Source organism: Mustela nigripes, chromosome 10 (assembly GCF_022355385.1).
Source record: "Mustela nigripes isolate SB6536 chromosome 10, MUSNIG.SB6536, whole genome shotgun sequence".
NCBI lineage: Eukaryota > Metazoa > Chordata > Mammalia > Carnivora > Mustelidae > Mustela > Mustela nigripes.
Genome location: NC_081566.1, coordinates 29,426,170 through 29,447,414, shown reverse-complemented (window position 1 = coordinate 29,447,414; position 21,245 = coordinate 29,426,170). Strand labels below are relative to the sequence as shown.

The window sequence follows — 21,245 nt, the reverse complement described above, 5'->3', positions numbered from 1 at the left end:
GGCCACAACTAGATTTGGCCCATATGCCAAAGTTTGTTGACCCCTGTGCTAGCTCAATCCACACAAGACACAGATTTGGGACAATGTAAAGGCTCTCATCCAAGTCAAGGGAACGCGAGCCCATACAAGAGATGGTCAGAGCTCCAGACCAGCACCAGGATGGTTGTCAGACTTTCAGCTCCACCGCGTACTGCTGTACGATCTTAGACAAGTTACTCCCATTCTCAGTCAACTCCTCTGTAAAACTGGGGCAATAACCGAATGTCCCTCTGGAAGCAGGGTGAGGATTAAATGAGATAATACGCAGGAAGTGCTTGGCGTATTATCTCAGCGCACGAGAAGACCACAGTAAACATGGGCCTCTGTGCTCGTCAGGAACAAAGAACTCTGAGAAAGTCATTGGTTCACTACACTGTCCCGACTGAAGCCGCTGGAATCCCAAGATGAGGTCACGGTCAAAAGCTTTAGCTCAGCCTCAGGCTTTAATGCAGGGGAGAGGCTGCTCCCACCAGATAGAAGGTGGGTGACCAGAGAGTCAGGAGGGGTAGGGGATGGGGGGATGACAAGAAAGAGATCCTGTGGCAAGCTGGATGAGGCCAAAGCCTCACACCAAGGCGCCCACACAAGCCCTCCTCTTTGTTCCGGGGACTGTGACCCGTGGCGACGGGGTCAGGCACTGGGAGGGTAGCTGTGCACACCCAGGCTCCTTAACAGGCATCAGAGAAATTCAGGGTCAGGGTGAGGATTCCGGCACTCTCCCCATAACACTGGATTTGAAACTGCCTCCCCACCTCACCGCATGCCCCGTCAGCAGCACTGGTTCCAGGTGCCCTGTGTGCATAGCCCGGTGGGAATCCGTGGGAAGTGAACGGGGAAACCGACTACAGGGGCTCAGCCGTGGACGTGTCAGGCTCCCAGGGCTGCAGGCAGGTGGTCACGAGACCCGGGCAGGCTCCAGATCAGGCCAGCAGAGCTTCCGGAGCAAGGGACGGACACTGGAAGGGCACAAAGCCCCCTCCTGGGTCACTGTGGGACTGGAAGGGTGCCCTGGGCCAGGTGCTCGGCAGGGATCCCTTCAGGTTTAGATCAAAAACAATCACAGATCAGATTTCAAGGCTCAGAGTCACTCCACCCCTCCTTCCAGTCCTTTCTAAAGAGCTGCGGACCTGGAACTCCTCCCCAACCCCCCCATCCCCTACCAGAGGTGGTCTGCAGGCACCTCGAAGCCCCCAGGTGTGCAGCTTACATGGGTACGGAGACAAGATGAGTCCCGGTCCGGGGAGGACCAAGCCTGGGAGGTTCGGACATGGAGGACAGAATGCCTGCAGGATCTTCACGGGAATCTCAGCCAAGAACAAAAAGAACCAACAAGATGAAATTCCTCCCCACCCCTTCACTCCACCCTACCCCCACTCTCCACTGGAGCCAGAGTTTTCTTAAGCGAAAGCTACTGATGTTCAGAAAAACTTGCCTCCCGTGCAGGGACCCCACTGCCATCAGGAGCCCCTGGAGCCAAGGGAGTGACATCCCTGCCCACTCACCCTGGGACCCCTTTGAAGTGTCAGCAACAAATGCTTACACGTTATCCTTCCCAGGGTGGGTTAGCTTCCAAACTCCGGGTGGGCTATGATGTGGGAAACAAAGGCAGAAGAAAAATTATTAAATTTCCTTACTGCCTAGACCCCACTGTCAAGTCCTTGAGGCTGAGCTCTAGGAGCTCAGCTGCCTCCATGTTAATTCTTCGCTAAGGGCAAAAGGCAATCTTAGCCCCACCCCCAGGATCTTATGAGTCTACTTTAACATATAAAATGTCCTCTGGAGACTTCCTTTATCTCTGCCCCCCCAAGATACATGTTAGTAATCATCCCCAAGCATATGACCCACCGATACACATCTGAAGAGTCTTATGACTAGGGTTTTACTAGACAGAAATAAATTACCTTTTCTGAACGACAGCTAGCCCCACAAGGTCCTGGAAACCTTGCATCCAAATTCCTTAGAGACTTATGCTCTCCCTAACCCCCTCTTCATGACCCCAGTACAACTCTTTCTGCCCATGGGTCCCGTCCCTGTGCACCTTTCTGCACCGAAGATGTCTCGAACTCTTTCTTGGCCTTCAGCTTTGAACCCTAACGTCTCTCCTACATCACTGGGAGTTAGACTGTTTATAGCCTAGAAGTCCCACACCTCTTCTCAAGCCATGTCCATTGGCATCTGCAGACCAGGGGTCCTAGGGCTTCATCAGACTCCAGGGCCAGGCGTCAAACCTCCGGCTCTGGCCAGAGCCCCCCACGCCAGAAGGCAGCCCAAGCTAATACAGGGAGGGGTATTTTAGACATTGTGTCCCAAGCTGGCTTCCTCTAACAGCATATACAGTTCCTACCAAGACGAAAATCTACATTATTTTGCATTTTAAACAATTTATCAGTCTTCCAAAGAGTACTGATTGACGAGTAGCAATTAACAACGAAGTAATCAGTTGCAAATTGCCAATAATTGCTGTCATTTCAAGTGTGCTTTTTTTCCCTTCCTCTTCATTTTCTTCTCTCTGCTCTGCCTCTGATTTTGTGTTTTACGTAAGCTCTGTGCCTCAAGTGAGGTTTGAGCTCAGGGCCCCGAAATCAGGAGTCTATGCTCCATTGACTGAGACAGTCAGGTGACCCTCAGTATCCCCACTTTAGAACCCAGCCTTTGCCTGTCTCCTATTTGTACAGTTCTGAACTTCACGCCACCCAGCTCAGTGCAGAACGTACAGCTAAAGACAAATTGCCTGGTTATTAAGAATGCTCCAGTGTCATGGTTAAGGGCAGACACTGGGCTCAGGAAGCCAGAGTCAGATACTGGCTGTGACTAATTGACTGTGTGATCTGAGGAAAGTTACTTAACTTCTCTGGACTTCCGTTTCTTCAGCTGTCCCTCATTAGGTTGCTGTGAGTATTAAATTAAAGTGCCAGCCTGTAGTCAATATTTAATCAATGTTAGCTATTTTAATCGCTAATCTTTTTTTTTTTTTTTTAAGATTTTCTTTATTTATTTGAGAGAGAGAGCACGCAAGTCGGGGAGAAGGAGAGGTGAAGGAGAAGCAGATTCCCCGCCAAGCAGGACCCTGAGATCATGACCTGAGCTGAAGGCAGGCGCATTACCTACTGAGCCATCCAGGCACCCCCCATCACTGATCTTAAGCATGTCCTACACTTGGTCACTGAGTGAAGAGAGAACATGGCCAGTGCGTGGAGAGGCAGACTTCAAGGACAGCCCAGAAAACTGGCCCCAGACATTGTTTATCTCTTCTGACATCTCAGGGTCCTTTAAAAATCTCAACTTATCCATTTTCGCAGGAGTTCCTGGACCTGGAAGGAATCCCATATAATTACCCCGAGAGAGTGAGTGACCTCCTCAAGGTCACTCGCCAGGGTCAAGCGCAGGCTGAAAATAGAAGTTGGCTCCACGGTTACCTCTTTGTCTCAGCAGCTTCCTCTCTGTGTGGTTTTGGCAGAGACAGATCCCCCAGGCGTGACGCAGCAAGGGCAGCAGTCAGAGCGGCCTCCTTGGTCAGTGAAGCCTTGACCGGGGACTTTGGTCCCCTTGGCCTCCCGCGGGCAGCTGATAGTTCTAGCAGCTGCCGGGCCCTCTCAGAGCGCTCAAAATTGTACTCCCTGACCTGCCTCCACCAGGCTGCTGGAGGGAGAGGAGACTGCAAACCCAGAGCAGCACGGCTCCCGAACCTCAGCCCTTCCTGCACCAACACACGCTTCTCCTCGCCGCCCCCCTGCACGCACACCAGCTCCTGGGAAGGAGCCCATCATTCCCTTGCCGCTTCCATAAGCAGGAACAGTCCTCTGCAGCCAGCCCCCAGCTCAGGCAAGCGTCCGGGGACCGAGCTGGCCACCGCCCTGTGTGTGACAGCGAGCACTCCCGTCAGGAGAAGAGCGTGTAACGAATCGCTAAGAAAACTCATCCTGTGTGCGTGTGCGTGCACGTGTGTGCAGACACCTCTCTGCTCTGCCTTTCTGGTTACAGAGCTCCTGGCTTTTACAACGATCACAGCTAATCATTTACAGAGGAGCCCCCACCCCCACCCCCACCCCCAGCCAGGCTGTCCTCACCTCAGGCCCTCAGATGGGATGGGCAAGGCAGGTATAAGTGGATGGGTAAGGCACAGCGACCTAAGTTGGGGTCCTCTCCTCCCTGAAGAGTGGTCTGAGGCGGGCGCACCAAAAGATGGGCGAGTCCGGACCGCCAGACTCCTCGCAGGGAGAGATGCAGAGCCAAGTGGGACTCAGATCAGGAAAGGACAAAAGGATAAACAATGAATTCCAGACCAAACTCAGGCAACTCCTATTGTCACAACACGCGTCTGGGGGGACAGTTTGATGAGCCAGCCTTTCTCCTCCTGGTGGCCAGAGGTCCCGGAGGTGAGATGGGAGGGCGGCCATCTCTCCAGGACTGAGGCCGGGAGCCCCAGGCTCAATTCCTAAGCCTCCATGTGTTGTGTTCTCTCCGTGCCATCAATCAGCCGCTGCCTCTATAGAAACTTCTGGCTCACACTTCCTGCTCGCAGGGCTTCATGTCCACTCATTATTACCTTCGTGCAGAGAATACTAAGCTCCATCTCCCTCTGGGTCTCTGCCCTCTTCTTCACAAACTTTGGCAGGACAGAGAAGACAAGTACATGGTGCTGCTTCCGGGAGAGAATGTACTAGACCACTGCTCTCTAAGTGTGCCTGCCTCTGGGTTTGTCAGCAGGGCGTGTAACTGGATCTCCACACCCCGAGTTAAAGCCCCACAAGGGGCTTCAAGCTTACTTAAAAAAAGAAGAGACGATTATGGAGAGGGTGGTTGGGTTATGGACCTTGGGGATGGTATGTGCTATGGTGAGTGCTGTGAAGTGTGTAAGCCTCACAGACCTGTTAACCCTGGGGCAAATAATACATTATATGTTAATAAAATAATTAATTTTTTAAAAGATTTTTTTTTAAATCTTGGAAAAAAATAAAATTTTTTAAATTAAAAAAAAAAAGGAAAAGAAAAATAAGAGACGAGAGATCAAAGTGGGCATGCCTAGTATTCCAGGATATGATTTTTAAACACTGGTTATTAATATTTATATCAGATAATAAGAGCTATTTACTTGCATTTTATATGCATTTTTTAAAGATTTATTTATTTTAGAGAGAGAGTGCACAAGCAGGAAAGGGCAGGGAGTGAGAATCTCGAGCAGACACCGGCTGAGCCCCATGCAGGGAGGGGTTGCTTTCACAACTCTGAGGTCTCAACCTGAGCCAAAATCAAGAGTCAGACGCTTAACTGACTATACCACCCAGGTGCCCCATCCGTATTTTACATGACCTTCCCCTGTACCTTATTTCATCCAGTTACAGACACCATCTGTATAGGAAGCACTTTATTTTTGTAAACCACCCAGGGAAAACAAAACAAAACAAAAAAACTCGCATTGATTGTGAAATGCATCCTGATTTCAGAGACATTAAAATGTGAAAATAGGGGACTCCTGGAGGGCACAGAGGAGAAAATGGAGTCCGGGTTCTGGGAAAAGTTGAGAAGCAGAAGGGAACAACCTGAAGAAATTGTTTTATTTTTTTTTTCTAACATTTTATTTATGTATTTGACAGACAGAGATCACAAGCAGGCAGAGAGGCAGGCAGAGAGAGAGGAGGAAGCAGGCTCCCTGCTGAGCAGAGAGCCCGATGCGGGGCTCGATTCCAGGACCCTGAAGGCAGAGGCTTAACCCAGGTGTCCCCTGAAGAAATTGTTTTCTAAGCTACCAAGTATTTGAAGCATGCAGAGTGGTACAGAAAACAACGTATCCATCCACTGCCTGAGCTGTGGGTGGGCACCACCACAAAGGGGAATCAACAAAGCCAGTCCTGCAAATGCTCTGGTTTCCCTGTGCATAGAAAGGGTACGTCCCCAGGACCCTGGAGTCCGGTGAGTCCGGTAGGTGTGCAATAGCATTATGTCTAAGGAACAATGTACCAAAAAAAATTTTTTTAATGGACATCCCTTAATCAAAAGATACTTTATTGCTTACAAACGGTAGCCATCATCTGAGTTTTTGGGGAGTGGCAATCTTTTTGTTGCTGGAGGGCCTCACCTCCAGGTTGGTGGCTGCCAACTGGCCAGGGTGGTAGGCGCTGAAGGTAGGGGGTAAGGGGCTATGGCGATTTCTTAATATAACAACAATGAGGTTTCTGGCATCACTGGATCTTTCTTGAAAGATTTCTCTCTAGCGTGCTGTGCTGTTGATACCATTGGACCCATGGGAGAACTTCGTCCAGAATTGGGGTCAGTCATCTGACTGACCTTATCAACTCAGTTTCTGGAATGTTCTAAATCCTTCACTGTCCTGTCAGCTATCTTCATGGCATGGTCACCAGGAGAACGTCCCATCTCAAGAAACCACTCTTGTGTCTCCGTTCAGGTTTCACCATGGATTGCTGCCCATCGGTCCCGTCTTCAGGCTCCACTCCTGATTCCAGCTCTACTGTTCTTTGCTCCCCAACTGCAACGACTTCCTCCCTGGAAGCCTTGAACCCTCAGTTTGTAAGAAACACAGTATCCATGAAGCACACAATACAGCTAGGTCTGCCTAATCACCCTGTCCCTACTAGTCAGACATGCAAATGTCGCTCTTCCCAGGCATTTGCTTTGGATTCTTCTAAAAACATTGTTCTCTCAAGAAAGAACAAACATTACAGATAAATCTGAGGTCATTCCCATTCTCTTCTTTCCTTCCCTGGAGATAAGCTCTACCATCCTTTTGCTTTGTGGCCCTTCTAATTATTTTTTAAAAGATTTTATTTATTTATCTGATAGAGATCACAAGTAGGCAGAGAGGCAGGCAGAGAAAGAGGAAGGGAAGCAGGCTCCCTGCTGAGCAGAGAGCCCGATGTGGGGCTTGATCCCAGGACCCTGGGATCATGACCTGAGCTGAAGGCAGAGACTTTAACCCACTGAGCCACCCAGGCACCCTGTCATATATAGAGACCTAAAAATATTATGTAGGGATTTTAAATTGTTTATACACATGGTATAATAACATACATATCCCTTCATAATTTTCTTTTATTTCATTCAATATTCATATTATGTTTGGGAAATTCAACCATAATTATACATATATATTAGTATGTATTGTATTTATCTTGATGTCTATGTAGTATGTCCATATATGACTATGTCATTAATTATTTCCCCATTTTGGGGGGTTTCAGCTATTCCAAACAACACAGTAATGGGCATCTACTGTGTGATCAAATCTGTATAGGGTACCAGCCCGAGACTTTTTTATTTCTTTATTCTTAGTAATCTCTATACCCAACGTGGGGCTCAAACTCACAACCCTGAGATCACGAGCTGCCCACACTTCCTACTGAGCCCTCCAGGGACCCCACCCAAGATTTTTTTGAGGGTTGTACACTGAGAAGTAGACTCCTAGGTTGTAAGACATACAGGTTTCTAACAGACATTGCCAAGTCGCTTCCTAAGTATATGTTTTAAACTCTACATCTCCCCCATACTTCATATTGCCAGACTTTCAAATGCCTGCCCATCTATGGCCATTACTGTCTTATTCTCTACTTGGTATTTTCCGGATTACCTAGGAGGCGAGACATTGGCCATTCAAGTTTCTCAGTTGGGGAATGAAACTGGTTTGTCTACTTATTTTAAAATTTTATTTGTTTACTTTTTTTTTTTTTTTTTTTTTTTTTGGAAAGAGAGAGGTGGGGGAGGGCAGTGGGAGAGGGAGAATCTTAAGCAGGCTTCATGCATAGCAAGGAGCCCAAGGGAGGGCTCAGTCTCACGACTTTCAAACCAGGACCCAAGCCAAAATCAAGAGTCAGATGCTTAACCAACTGAGCCACCAAGGGGCCCCTGAAATTGCTTTTTATAATCTATGTCTTTTTCCTATGTGTTGGAAGGTTTGTTTTTTTTTTCTTTTTTAACTATTTTGTGGGAGTTGTTTATACATTTCGGGTAGAAATCCCTTGTCAGTTACATGTGTTCTAAATATCTTCTCCCGTCTGTGGTTTGTCTTTTAACACTAGTCACAGTGTCTTTAATTTTTCTTCTAATTATGAACATGTTCAATCTACCACACAAGTTGAGAAAACTGTAAAATGAAACCATATTATCCATCACCCAGACTCAAGTGTTAAAAGGTTTTGTCTCAGGTGTTTACCTCTTTTCTTTTTCTTACGTTTCTGCTAACATATTTATTATTTTCTTAAAGATTTTATCTCAAGGGGCGCCGGGGTGGCTCAGTCGGTTAACTCTCTGCCTTCCACTCAGGTCATGATCCCAGGGTCCCGGGATCAAGCCCTGAATCCAGCTCCCTGCTTGGCGGGAAGCCTGCTTCTCCCTCCCCCACTCCCCCTGCTTGTGTTCCCTTTCTCACTGTGTCTCTTTTTGTAAAATAAGTAAATAAATTAAATCTTTTTAAAAAATTTTATCTTTAAGTCATCTCCACACCCAACTTGGGGCTCAAACTCACGACCCCGAGATGAAGAGTTCTCCGCTGCTCTGACTGAGCTGGCCAGGCGCCCCACCACTAAAGTATTTTCAGGTCAGTCCCAGACTGTAGGTCCTGTCCCTCCCACTTATGTCAGTGCCATCAGCAGAGCAGCAGATGGTTGGTAGTGATCAAACCACAATGACACCTGTTAACACTTACTCTTCGTATTACCTACTACACAGCGATTGTGGATATGTGGACCTTTTTTACTGGGCTTTAAATTTTTTGCTGCCAGACACAGATGTCCCATTGCCCAGCCTGCAGTGACGAGAGCTGTCCTTCTATGTGAGGACAACCCTGGGGGGAATTCTGTCTTGGACCCATCAGACTCTCCTTTTCCGAGAAGCAGCAGCCTTTCTACACCTGAAGGGACACGTGGGCCACTTGAGTCGCTATTTGTCTGACACTTCTGTTAGAAAGTAACTCTCAGGGGCGCCTGGGGGGGCTCAGTCAATGAAGCGTCTGCCTTCGACTCAGGTCATGATCTCGGGGTCCTGGGATCGAATCCCGCATCGGGCTCCCTGTTCGGCAGGCTTCTCCCTCTCCTGCCGCTCCCCCTGCTCATGCTCGCTCTCAAATAAAAACCTTTAAAAAGAGAGAGAGAGAGAGCCATCGACCTCGGAGAGGGGTCTGCCTGCTACTATTATTTTCCCACGCCTGAGGAGGAGGCCGTTGTGAGCTCACACAGGAAACTCTTCATACCCCTCCAGGAAGAGGGGAGCCAGAGAAGCCCCTGAGACTGCTCACTACGTGGGGTAGGCTGGGCTGAATCCCTCTGCCATGTTTCCAGAATGAAAAAAACAGATGTTTACAGGGAGGGGGGGCGGTGGAGAGAAGGGCTTGAGTACAAATACTAGAACAGGGCTTCTCAAACATGTGTGTTCTGCGATTCCCTTGACTCGGCGGAAGTCTATGGAGTTCTCCCCATCCTGCTTAACACGGGAAAAGACCCCAAGTCACAGGAGCGGCCTTGGATAAGACACCAGTGAGGTAATGTCTGGTTTTCGTTAAATCTCCCCAATAGATTACTCACTCTTGTTAGATAAAAGGTAAAGAAACTATCGGGTTATAAACACAAATCCTGCGGAAAACAAGGCCCCCGCCCACGCCCCCCCCCATCCTGCACTGGGGAGTCTTGGAGCTGTCCTAAGACCACTGGGGAACCCTCCTGACCTTTGCAAGCTCCTTTTCCCTGGGACCCAGGCCACCAAGGAGAAAGGGTATGCTCGTTCCCCACATGATCCCCTCTCAGTACAGGGGAAGTGCTAGCTTGCGGGGCCAGAGTCTTACCCTCTGGGCCTTCGATCTGGTGTCTGGCAGCAATTCCTCCCACCTAGAAAGTACTTTGCAAATTTTTAATTTTTTTTTTTTTAAGATTTTATTCTTTTGAGAAGGAGGAGCACAAGCGGGGGAGCAGCAGGAGAGGGAGAAGCAGTCTCCCCACTGAGCAGATAGCCCGATGTGGGACTCGATCCCCAGACCTCGAGATCATGACCTGAGCTGGAGGCAGACGCTTCACCAACTGAGCCCCCAGGCGCCCCTCTTTTTTCTCCCCTATGGAGCTCATATTAATCTGGCCCCAGCAGTGGGTCCAAGCCTGCACCACCCCCACCGTCCTGCCCAGGGACTGTTCATCCCGTCCACAGCTGCCCAGGGCTGGCCTGGCCCGAGCTTCTGTTCTGCAGAGAGTCTAACCAAGTGCCAGGGCATCCGACGACTTCCCGAAGGGTCCTCACTCACTGCCAAGTCCACCCACACGCTCTCTGACTCTCTGCGGTGGGGTCTTCGAAATGTCATTTCACAATGTCCTGGCCGACCTCGCCAGGACCTCGGGGCCGAGGCCGGTGATCCCATTAGCGTTGGCCCGGCTCCCCGAACCGGGCTCTGCAGCAGACTTCCTCCTCCCCCACATTGTTGCCAGGCCGGCTGGTCTGGAACCCAGCGGCAGCTCCAGACGGTGCAAAGAAGCTTCTCTGGGACGTGCTAAGGCAGCCCGTGAGGGGGAGCAAGCAGCGGGCTGACGCTTGGGCCTTCCCACCCCCCCCACCTCTTCCCCCTCCCCCTACACAAGCCGGCTGTGTACAGGGCAAGGGGGCCCTGCCACCCCAAGGGGCTGCTCTGGGGAGTGTTCCCTCAACCTCTGTGAGCACCCCGTTCCCAAGTCCCCACCCCCACGAGGCTCCACAAGGCTCTCCCTGCTCCTTGGGGGTCCCAGACCCTCCACTGAGACAATTGACAGCCTCCCAAGGGGGCAAGAGGCTTTAGTAACCCGCCTAAACAGCAGGGAAATGCAGTGAATCCCCAGAGTACTGAGGGTCTGAAACCTGAGCAGACTACCTCCATCACCCCTGCTGGGAGCGGGGGTGCTGTGGCCAGGAGCTCGGCAGAGCTGAAAGTCACAATTAACTGGGGGTTGCACTGAGCAGGTGACAAGGTGATGGTTTTTTACATCCATTCTTTCCTATTGTCGGCCTGCGACTGCATCTGGAACACAGTGGATAGTGTTGCTTTCTCTTGCTCTCTCCCACTGAGGCTGGAAGGGAGAACACAATCTCCATTTGACAAAGGAACCAGCTGAGGCTGTAACCGTTTAAGGTTAAATAGGCACAGAAGGGGACCCCAGACTCAGAGCCAGCGCTCCTGGCCACACACATCCAGCCCCAGGATCCAGGACGCCTCTCAAGCCCTTCCTCCCACCCATCCTCCTAAACCTCTCCGCTGTACACCATCCTCACTGCTCCTAACCCCGGGGCGGGGCACTTGGCATCTGTTAGCCAGCCGGGTCCTCACAAAGCAGGAAGGAAGGTAGCCTGTTCTCACTCTGCGCAGGAGAAACCAGATGCCTGTGGGGGCGGAGTGATTTCCCCAAAGGGTGCAGGGGCCGTCTTGCTCCCAGGTCCAAAGGGTGGGGGTCCCTCGAAGGCACTGTGTCTAGCACCCTGTATGTGCTCAGCAGGGTGAGTAAGCATCAGACACCGGGAAGGAGAGAGGCCGCAGAAGGCTGCTCCGCTGACCCGAGGCTTTCGAGCTCTACCCTGGCAGGAACTCCCTCCTCTGCTTTTCCCAAGACACGAAACAGCCACAGAACAGTCCACCCTCTGGGGCGCCCGGGTGGCCCAGTCGGCTAAGCGTCAGACTCTTGGTTTCGGCTCAGGTCACGATCTCGGGGTTGTGAGACTGAACCCCGCATGGGACTCCATGCTCAGTGCGGAATCTGCTTGGAATTCTCTCTCCCTCTCCCTCTGCCCCTCCCACTCATGCTTTCATGTTCTCACTTTCCAAAATACACAGACAAATTATAAAGAAAACAAAACCTCAAACGGTCTGGCCTCTGCCAGACTCTGAGCAACCAGCCCCTCAGAAAGCAGTACCAGGTCTGCAGACCTAACGCAGGGCTCCCGTAGCCCCAGCCCAAGGTCTGACTTTGGTCCCCGGGGTACACACTTCTGCGTCTGGGCCTAGAAGCAATGTGCTCCCCACAAAAGCTGGAAATGGGACGCACAGCTTCTATGCTGACGAGCTGAGGTGTAATCAAACGGGGAGGCCTTCCCAGAAGGTCCTGGTGAATCAGCTGCTCAGGCTGGGACAAATCCAGAACATGCTCCCACAAAGGGCAGCGAGTTGCACACTGAGATCTAATATGAGCCATCTGGTCCGGAGGGACAGGGGCCTGGAAACCACCCCAAGAGCAAACTTCTCTGGGGGAAATGATGAGGCAGCTCTGCCCGGAGACAGAACCCTTCACTCAAGCCCTCTGCTGTGGACCCTGCTGGAGCTCCTCTGGGGAAGGGGCCAGAGTTGGGGAAATCCCGCTACAAAGGACCCCGCAGATTCGAAGCCCTAAGCTGTCTGGTCCCAGGCTTGGCCAGGACATGGGTGAGCAGGGCCTGGGGGGTAGGAGGGGGGTACGGAGGAACTGGTCACACCAGACACATGCGCCAGGCAAGATAGGACAGGATGGCGGGCCCTGATGGGGACGGCTCAGCCTTGGTCCTGGAGAACTTTCTTCTGTGTGTTCCTCTCTCATCCACAGTCCCTGCTGCCCTGTAAGGAAGCAGAAAGCCAACCGATTACCAGGTCTAATTATCTCCCTTCTGCCTCCTTCTGGCAACCACCACCAAGGTTCTTGCCAAAACTTTGCTTCACCAACACCCTTAATCCGAAAGGTTCCAAGTCGCCGAGACAAGGCTCCGCAGGCTCAGGCCAGCTGCAAGATTTCCCTGACGCGGGAGAGGCCACAGGGGCTCGCTTCTGTCCCTCGAGTACCTTGGCCCCTGCATCGAGCCCCAGGAGAGGTGAAGGCGCTGGCCCCCTGGAACTGCAGGGGGCGGGGGGATGACACAGCAGTGATGATGGTCAGGAAGGGAGGAGGCATTCAGAGGCCTGTTTCTGCTTGCAGCGGTCAGGGCCTGCCGAGGGCTGCACCCAGGCCTCGGGGCGCCAGACGGCTGGGAGATGGGCCAGTGTTCTCCAGAGGACATTGGGAAGCTCTCTGGGTGCTGTACCATGGCATGGCCACATTTCCTTGCCCTTCCAAAGCAGCTGTCCCACCTCTGCCCTGTCAGTCTCTTCCTGCCCAGCTCAGGTGACCACTCACCCCTGAAGGAGGCCCCGCACCCTGCTCCAAGTTGCCCTCCAAATGGCCTGACAGTGGGGGTCAGCCTCCAACCCCAGCGGCATTGGGGGCCATGTGGTGGCAGGTGAGAGCAGGGAGTGAGGGAGAAGGTGGCCATCGCCTTAGCCCCCAACCCTGCAGCTCAGGGGACCTGGACCCGGTGCCCATCGCAGCGCAGTTCTGAAACCAGAGAAGCAGCAGGAGTGACTTGGGGCCACTGCTCAGAGAGCAGCAGGTACTTCGTGCTCGGGTACAGAAGGCTCTGTGGACCTGTTCTGTGCAGGCCCTGCATGGAGGGACAGAGGCCCACCAGCAGCCTGGGAGGCCCGCCATCAAACCCCAATGGGAGGAGGGAGTCTACACCTGGGACATGCTGGTGATTCGTCCCTGGAAGAAAGGTCTAGAAGCCAAGACGGACATGTTTCCCAGCCCTGACCCCCTGCGTACAAAAACTTAGCCATGCCGTGTCGACACATGGGCCTGAGAGGTCTCTGGGGATACAGAAATCTTCCTACTAACTGTGGTGGGTGGTAGTTTCTCCAGAGATCATCACGCTGGTCATGAAGGTCAGCACCTGCTGCCCAACCCCTGCATCCTGGAGAGAGACCACAAAGGCCAGCAAAGCTTAGCAGGAGCCTGAGCAACCGGATACCCCCGCCTTGCACCTGGTCACAAGCAGGGACATTCTACACTCACCTTTGCACACTTCATCCCTTTCCTCTTTGGCGGGGATTGGAAGGCTGGGTGGGTTGGGAACGGGGGAGAGTGTGCCCGAGTGAGAGCAGGGAGCTGAGGGACACGGCTCCTAGATCTGCACCAGGAAGGGAACAGGACAGGCACAACTTCTCCTGGGCCTGAGCTTATCTTCTCCGTCTGTCCCTCTGGAGCTCTGCCCTCGGGGGAGGGGGGGGTGTCTCTTTCGTCGCCCTCACTGTTGTAAAGGCTTCGGTTATCAGTGCCCTGCATCCTGCAGCCCCATGCGAAGATCCTCTAAAACAAGACACAGTCAAGAAGGGGTGAAATGGGACAGGAGCATGTTGCCCGCCGTGACGCCAGTGGTCACTACCCACTTCAGCACACTCTCTCCCAAGTGGCCATTCTGGGTAACTCTGCTGCTAAGCTCACTAAATTCCAGGTACCCTGACCTCCCCCTGGGGAAGGGCTGCACTTGCTCCCCGACAGCTCATCTCTGTGCCTTTGCTCACACCCTCTACATCCAAAAGCCTGGCCCTTCCATCTATAATCATCTGACCTTTGTCCTTGAACTCCAGCACCCCTGTCAGCTTTTTCAGAATCCCAGCTGCAGTGAATCGAGGTCTTGCCTGCTCAGCACGATTGTGTGACTGGATTATACATACCCCTCATTAGAGCCAGCCCTGAGTCCAGATGCTGCTGTTTCCGGGCTCATTCCTCACAAAACAGCAGTAAGTAGCCGTAGGCGCTCAAGAGTGTGGACTGACGGGACGGAAGGACTGAGGACAGACAGACACAACAGCTGGGATCAATCAGGAGGCCGCGGCCACCATTTCCCGGGCCACCCAGACAGTCTCCGAGGCACAGCTCGCTGCCGAGTGGAGATGTCATCTGATTTATTAATTAATACAAACACAGTTCATCCAAATGCTCCAGGGCATGGTTAGACAAAAAAAAAAAAAAAAAAAAAAAAAAAAAACCCAGAACATTTTTTAAATGATAAAAATAACATTTACCAGCCTAGAAATAACTCCCCGTCCTTTCTTTCCAGCGCTGGTCCCCCTCCTGGCCTCTGGGGGGGCCCCTCCGCCCCCACCAGCTGGTCGTCCCCTTTATCCACCGCCCTTCTTTGGTGATTAACAAACTCCTGCCGGTGCTTGCTAACTGGGTTAACGTGGTGGCTCTCCCGGCAGCCCAGCCCACCACACTGGCCACTTTCCCAATACCTGCCTCTCATCTGTTCCAGGCTCCCGAATTTGCAACAACAACCTCCATTGTCCCCCACATCTGGGACTTCGGGGTTTCAAGTGAATCTCCCTAAGGCAGAGAACAGAAGATGCTGCTATTTCTGTTTGTCTCACGGACAATGGGGCCATTCTCTGGGCCTTGGGCAGTGCAGGGGAACCTGAGCAGTGATGGGACTCGGGCCAGCAAGGGGAGCACACAGGGCTAAAATTCTGACCTTTTCTTCCCAGCTACTTGGGTTTGCATTTCATTCCAGTCAATTTCAGATGCAACTGACCAGCCAGGATCCTGGAGATCTTGAGGACCCGCCTTTGGCCTCCACCTCTAGAGCAGCCAGCAGAGGGCCTGGGCAGGTCTGACCCCGCCTGACCCAGGTTCCCCCAGAGAATTTAACATTGAGGGTGGTCTTCCCCAACCCCAGGGCTCAGTCAGTCATTGCCTTTCAACACCCAGGGTTGGGGGGAAGGCTTTTCTACCCTGTTGTTTGTGAGATGTTTTCATTCTGCTTGGCTGGCTGCTCTTGATCTCAGGGTAGCAAGTTCAAGCCCCACCGTTGGGCGTGGAGCCTACTTAGAGAAAGAGATCATTACCTACCCAATGGAAGGGCAGTGTCAGCGTTCTTGGACTGGGATGCACCTGGGACACCCAGAGCTGACCCGGGGCCCGTTAACCCTTAACTGTAACTGGGTTACAGATCTCACACTATCTGTAGTCTCTGAGCCCCTTCAGCCTGGCTCCTGGGAAGGAGTTTCATCCCTTAGAGAACCTCTCTACCTTTGCCACTCCAAGCCTGCAGGTCATCCTGCTGTCCCCGGGCCGCTCCCAGGACTTCGGACTACAGGCTCAGAGAGTGCAGAAGGTGGGCCCCTGGGGCCGCCCCGGGCTCCTCCCACGGACACTCCCGGGGAGTCTTGGCATTTTATACAGTCACACCTTCTATTGTTCTGTCCCGACCTCTGAGCCCTGGCCCCACCCACCCCGGAGGGAGGGAGTGCCTAGACCTGCCCAGCTCCACAGGGCGCCTCATGGTCCCCACTGCAGGGGCTCCAGGAAAGCCTTCAGCTCTCACGACTCGCCCACTCGCCCCATCCCGTCCCCTTTGCTCTCGCACTCAGCTCTGGGCTCACTGCAGCACTGGAGAGGTGCTCCTTGTCCTTAACAGATTCAGCTGGGGTTGGAAGTTCCTGGCGAGCACTTCCGTGCCTGGGTTGTCTCCCCAAAGGAAGTGTCGATTGAGCAACAGGCACCCAGAGGCACCCGCCACTCCCCCGCAATGCTGGGAGTCCGGCTGGCTCCCCGAGGGTGGGAGGGCCCTTCCTGCAGAGGCGTCTCCCGTGACTGTCTGAACACCACTGCCCCCCACTGGACACTGAGGGACGCGGCCGCCCTCGGGGCTCCTTCCTTCCTGGTTCTGTCCCCGGCTCCCAGCCTAACCCACTTCTCCGTTTCTCAGCAGCATCCTCTCCCCTGATCGGTTTCTCGCCCAGAAGTGTTGCTGAGACTTCCCGTCCCCCAAGAAGGTACGAGTGAACAAGGCTGCTTGAGTCCTGGCACACTGCAGGTCCCGTGAATACTGCCTGAAAACCAAGGCGACCCCAAGTCACTGGCAAGCCAACCCCACCGTAGCCTGTTACTGAGATGATCAACACTTTTCCTTTGGGGAAAGATCAAGGGAAGGGAAAGCCCTCACATGCACCATAGGCCAGACTGCTCTCTCCTTCCCCATGACACTCTTCCTCTCTTCGATTATGGGGACTCCTTAATTTGCCTTACTATTTCTGCCCTGACCCCGTTAGCTTGTAAGTACTTTGTCCAGATCAATGACGGACTCATCTGTAAAGCACAGAGTCCTCAACTCCAGGTAACAGGACAGGAGTGGCTTAATTTGCCAATAGCGACGGTAAAATAAACAAAAAAGAAGGTATCACACATATGGCCTATCCATTGCTTCGGTTTGCCGAGAAGTTAGGCTCATCTCCACAGATGGAACTGGGGTTAGCCCAGGGCCTGGCAGGCATTTAGTCACAGGAATCAGGCTTAGGGAGGAAGGTGACACTCAACAGAAATCTGGGAGTGGCACAGCATGGCCCAGGGATGAACTGGGGGTCGGGAGGTGAGCTTGAAGTCTAGCTCCTCAGGACCGCTGCTGGAGGAGCTGGGGAGCCCTTGGGGCCAGAACAGAGCCAGAGCAGTAAAGCCACATGGGGAGAGGGAGGACAAGGGAGAATGAGGTCAGACAAGCCAGGGCCCTGTTTTCAGGACGATGGGGTGGCCAGTGGCCTCAAGGTGAGTAATATAGTAAGTAATGTAGTCACTGCTGGTGAGTAATGTAGTCAAGAAAGGCTTGAGAGTCTGCAGGAGGGGTGACATGAAGGGAGATGGGGACCATCTCGGGCTGCCAGGGGGCCAAGCTCCGCTGCCAACGGGATCGATGGGGGATGGGGGGGACCCCCTCCCAGGACAGGAGAGCAACTGGGGAAGCAACCAGAAGCAGGCCAAAGGATAAAGGCTTTTGGTTTTGACCTTGCACCGAGCTTGGCCCCACCAACCCAGCTCCCCTACTTCACCAGTTGCAATTTCTAAAAACCAAAAGGAATCATATCAACTTCCTGTTGTGATTAACACATCCGCTGGCCTGCCACTTGACGGCCAATGAGGAGCAAAGTTCTGTGCCAATCTGGAGGGTATAATTTATTCTCCAATTTTTTTTTTTAAAAGATTTTATTTTTTAAGTCCTCTCTGCACCCAAACCCTAGATCTAGAGTCGCAAGCTCGATGGACTAAGCCGGCCAGGCGCCCCTCAGACTCAGTGTCTTTGTCACCTAGAAGGGAGGGTTGCACAGATCCATGACCCCTTGTCCAAAATCCTTGGCGGCCACGTGTTTTGGGGACGTCACAGCTTGCTGGAGTCCACAAAGGGAGGACGGCCATGTGGTACCCTGAGCTCCAGCCTGTCTTCAAACACACCAGGAGGGACAGAGACTCCACCATCCAATAGGTCGGGTCGTCTTCTACCAACGCAGTTACTAAGATACTTCGGTTTTTGTGAGCTTCTCCGATGTTCAGAATTGTGCTAAGGGTTTGAGAACCACCCTCTCGGGATCGTTCGAACGCCTAAACAAGACACGTGTGTGTGAAAAGGAGGCCAAGTGCAATGTAGAAAGGGTGCTCTCAGGGAACCTTTCTGAAGCCATTCCTCTACAGCTGGAAAAATAACCTGCTTTAGAGAATGCATGGAGCATAGCTGGGGATGCTGGAATGTTCCAGCACAGGTCCACTAACCTCTTGCTCATCCTGGGCTGTCTGTCTTCAGGCACCAGAGCTGGGCTGAGCAGAAGGGTGCAGGAACCCCCTCACCACGATAATCCCTGCTCGTGAAGCCATGGTCTCTAGGATACAGGGTCGAGGTCAGCCTTGCTCTTGCCCTGGAGAGGCACGTGACATAGGAATGTTCCTCACTAGGACAGAAGGCGAAGATGGCACTGTCTCATGTCCTACAGGCAAAAACCCTTCCTCCCAGAGGGTCTTTGGTCCACACTCTGCCCTCCGTCCCCTCACTGCTGTCCTGCGTGGCTCCTCCACCCCATTCTCAGTACCTGGGCCCCTGGCTCCCAGTCCTCTTCTTCACCCTATCCTCTGCCTGACTCATAGACGACGTTGACAACGAGCAGACAAAGTCAGCCTCCCCAGGAGCTACCGCTCCTCTCAAATCAGCTCTTCTTTTCTGGTTTATAAGCCTCAGACGCCCTCGACACCTGCTCCCTTCACCTCTCTCTTTTGACCCAATTCAAGACCCACCTACTTAGCCCAGCTCCTGTGATGTAACCCTTCCCACGCTGATGTATCCCTTCCCATGCCAGTACCTTCAACATTTCTGTTCCCTTGTCCTTCTGCCGCATCCACCCTACAAATCCCTACTACCTGTCTTTCGCACTGCAAGACCCAGGGTTCGGGATGGTGCTGGACATGGACCCCAAAACACACAGATCAGGGCTCTTCCAGGAGTAGGATCTCCAACTTCAACTGGGCCTTTGGCTCTGTTTGACATGCTATCTGCGTTTCCGGTCTGCTTCTTTCCATCATTTCTCAGTCCGGCTTTTCCACATCCTCTCCTCAAAGCTCCGAATCCGTTTGCCCTCCTACAGACATCTGCACCTCCACATCACTCCCCTTTTCCTCCTTCCCCACCACCTCCAAGGCAGCCAGGAACCTCCTCCCATTCACACATCTCTGCCTTTGGTCGTCCCCTTTATGTTCTCCCTGAGATCTTGCTTTCCCCTTTCCTTCTAGTTTTAATCCCTCCAGCTCTTATGATTCCTTCTCTGAAAGTTACCAACAGGCACAAACTCTTTCCATCTTAAAAAATAACTCTCTTTCGGGGCGCCTGGGTGGCTCAGTCGGGTAAGCATCTAACTTTTGATCTCAGTTCAGGTCTCAACCTCAGGCTTGTGAGTTCAAGCCCCTTGCTGGGCTCTACACTGGGCGGGGAGCCTACAAGAAAAAAAGAAAAGAAAAGAAAAAGAATACTCATGCTTCACCATTGTCTTCAGACCGTGTTCTGATCTCTTCCGTTTCCGACTGAGCTCTATCAAGAAGAGTATAAAGTAACTGGCTCTGCTTTTCTGCCCCTCCTGCATCTTTTCATCAATTCTACCCAGATCCCAGTCCAACTGTGGGGCTCTTCTGGCCCAGGTCACCAACGACCACAATCTACTGACTCCTTTCAGTTCTTTGTAATTGTGTACCCATCTCTCTGCCCCCTGAGATCACTGACAGTTCCTCCTTGGAACCTGCTCCTCCCCTCTCCCCTCCTTTTATCCCTCTGATAACTTCTGTCTGCCTCTCTCTCACCCTTGTTCGTGTCGCTGTTCCCAGGGCTTGTGTTAGTCTCCTCCTCCCTGGAAGAAGGCTCCGTGATGCCCTCCCTATCTACTGATGACTCCTATGTCTGACCTCTGTTGGAGTTTCCCATAGAGACAGAGGGCTCCACCCGCACGGTCTTCCCCAGCTTCCCTCGAGGCTGTTCCCTTTTCTTTGCCCTGTGCCCCCATCAGTGGCACCACAACTGCTTCCAGGCTTGGGCATCCCTCCGCTCTCTCCTGCATACCCCACCGGACTCACCAGTTCCATCCCTAATCTGTAAGCTCCTCTCCAGCCCCAGGTGAGTGCCCTAACTCAGATCCAAATTCCTATACCTGTAACTAGGCACCAGCACATTAAGGGGCCTCCCCTACCTTTGGATTTGCCCTATTTTCCTTCAGTCCGATAAAAGGCAGTGGACAGAACTCTAGAGTTGCAGAAAGCAACTCTAGATGGGTGATCATCCAGGATCAGGGGTGGGGGGGGGGTTAAATATAAAGTAGCATAAGGGGTGGGGGGCGGGTTGAATATAAAGTAGCATAAGGAGGGGGGGGCGGGTTAAATATAAAGTAGCATAAGGGAACTTTTTGGCATTGGGCATACTGGTATGTGACTGCTGGGTCTACACACATGCCTGTCAAAATGCATCAGGCTGTACATTTAAAACCAGTGTGTTTGATTGTATGTAAAGTATACCTAAATAAAGGTGATTAAAGTCAGATACCCTTCCATGTCACCGCAGTGCCTGGAGAGCCAAGTTAAAATTTCTGACCCCTGCACAGGTAATTATGGGACCTCTTCCCCTTCCCCTAAACACCAGCCCACTGCGTACCCCTGAGACCTAAAGGGGCCTCTCCGTCCCCGCCCTTCCGCGGAACATCCGCTGCTATCCTCGACACTAGGCTTGAGCCTCCGGGCGCAAAGGCTTCCCATGGGGTCCCGCGAACAGACATAAATGCCCATCGCACACACTTTCCGGTGGCGTCCTGGCGTTTCTGTCCCCTCCGCCCCGCTTTGGTAGGCTGCGGGCGTGTCAGCTGGAACCAGCCGGCTCCAGGGTTGCGTCTCCAGCACCTCCCATCCAGCCGCTGCGTCCCGGGCCTTTCAGGAAGGACCCCCGGGACAGCACCGTCGACTCGCTCCTCCAGACCTGAAGGGGGCACTGTAGCAATGTCGCGCCTGTCTCCCTCCTCTTGACTTCTCCCTGCGTGCTCCCAGAGCGGCTCGCTCGGGGCTCCGCCCCTCCTTGCAGCATCTCTCCTTCCCATTGGGCAAGGGCGGGCCAGGCCGTCCAAT

At 52.7% G+C, this 21,245-nt stretch overlaps 3 long non-coding RNA genes across 8 annotated transcripts; all 3 read right to left on the bottom strand.

The window, feature by feature from the left end:
* Positions 1 to 510: 510 nt before the first annotated feature.
* On the bottom strand, positions 511 to 3,590 carry LOC132026114 (uncharacterized). Its single transcript, XR_009406773.1, has 4 exons — positions 3,456 to 3,590; positions 1,580 to 1,624; positions 1,247 to 1,343; positions 511 to 1,073 (listed from the first exon to the last, which is right to left on the bottom strand). It is a non-coding gene; the product is annotated as an uncharacterized LOC132026114 (long non-coding RNA).
* A 6,070-nt stretch (positions 3,591 to 9,660) lies between these two features.
* Positions 9,661 to 16,368, bottom strand: LOC132025523 (uncharacterized). 3 transcript variants are annotated; one of them, XR_009406606.1, is made up of 5 exons: positions 16,201 to 16,368; positions 14,510 to 14,623; positions 13,848 to 14,141; positions 13,599 to 13,746; positions 9,661 to 12,580 (listed from the first exon to the last, which is right to left on the bottom strand). It is a non-coding gene; the product is annotated as an uncharacterized LOC132025523 (long non-coding RNA). The 3 variants fall into 3 exon arrangements; XR_009406607.1 differs by having other exon boundaries at positions 13,671 to 13,746; XR_009406608.1 differs by having other exon boundaries at positions 16,217 to 16,368.
* Positions 16,369 to 17,783: 1,415 nt separating this feature from the next.
* Positions 17,784 to 21,048, bottom strand: LOC132025521 (uncharacterized). Of its 4 annotated transcripts, none has more exons than XR_009406604.1 (4): positions 20,922 to 21,048; positions 19,423 to 19,580; positions 18,372 to 18,547; positions 17,784 to 18,203 (listed from the first exon to the last, which is right to left on the bottom strand). It is a non-coding gene; the product is annotated as an uncharacterized LOC132025521 (long non-coding RNA). The 4 variants fall into 4 exon arrangements; XR_009406603.1 differs by having other exon boundaries at positions 18,372 to 18,514; XR_009406602.1 differs by having other exon boundaries at positions 19,427 to 19,580.
* Between the last annotated feature and the right edge of the window lie 197 nt (positions 21,049 to 21,245).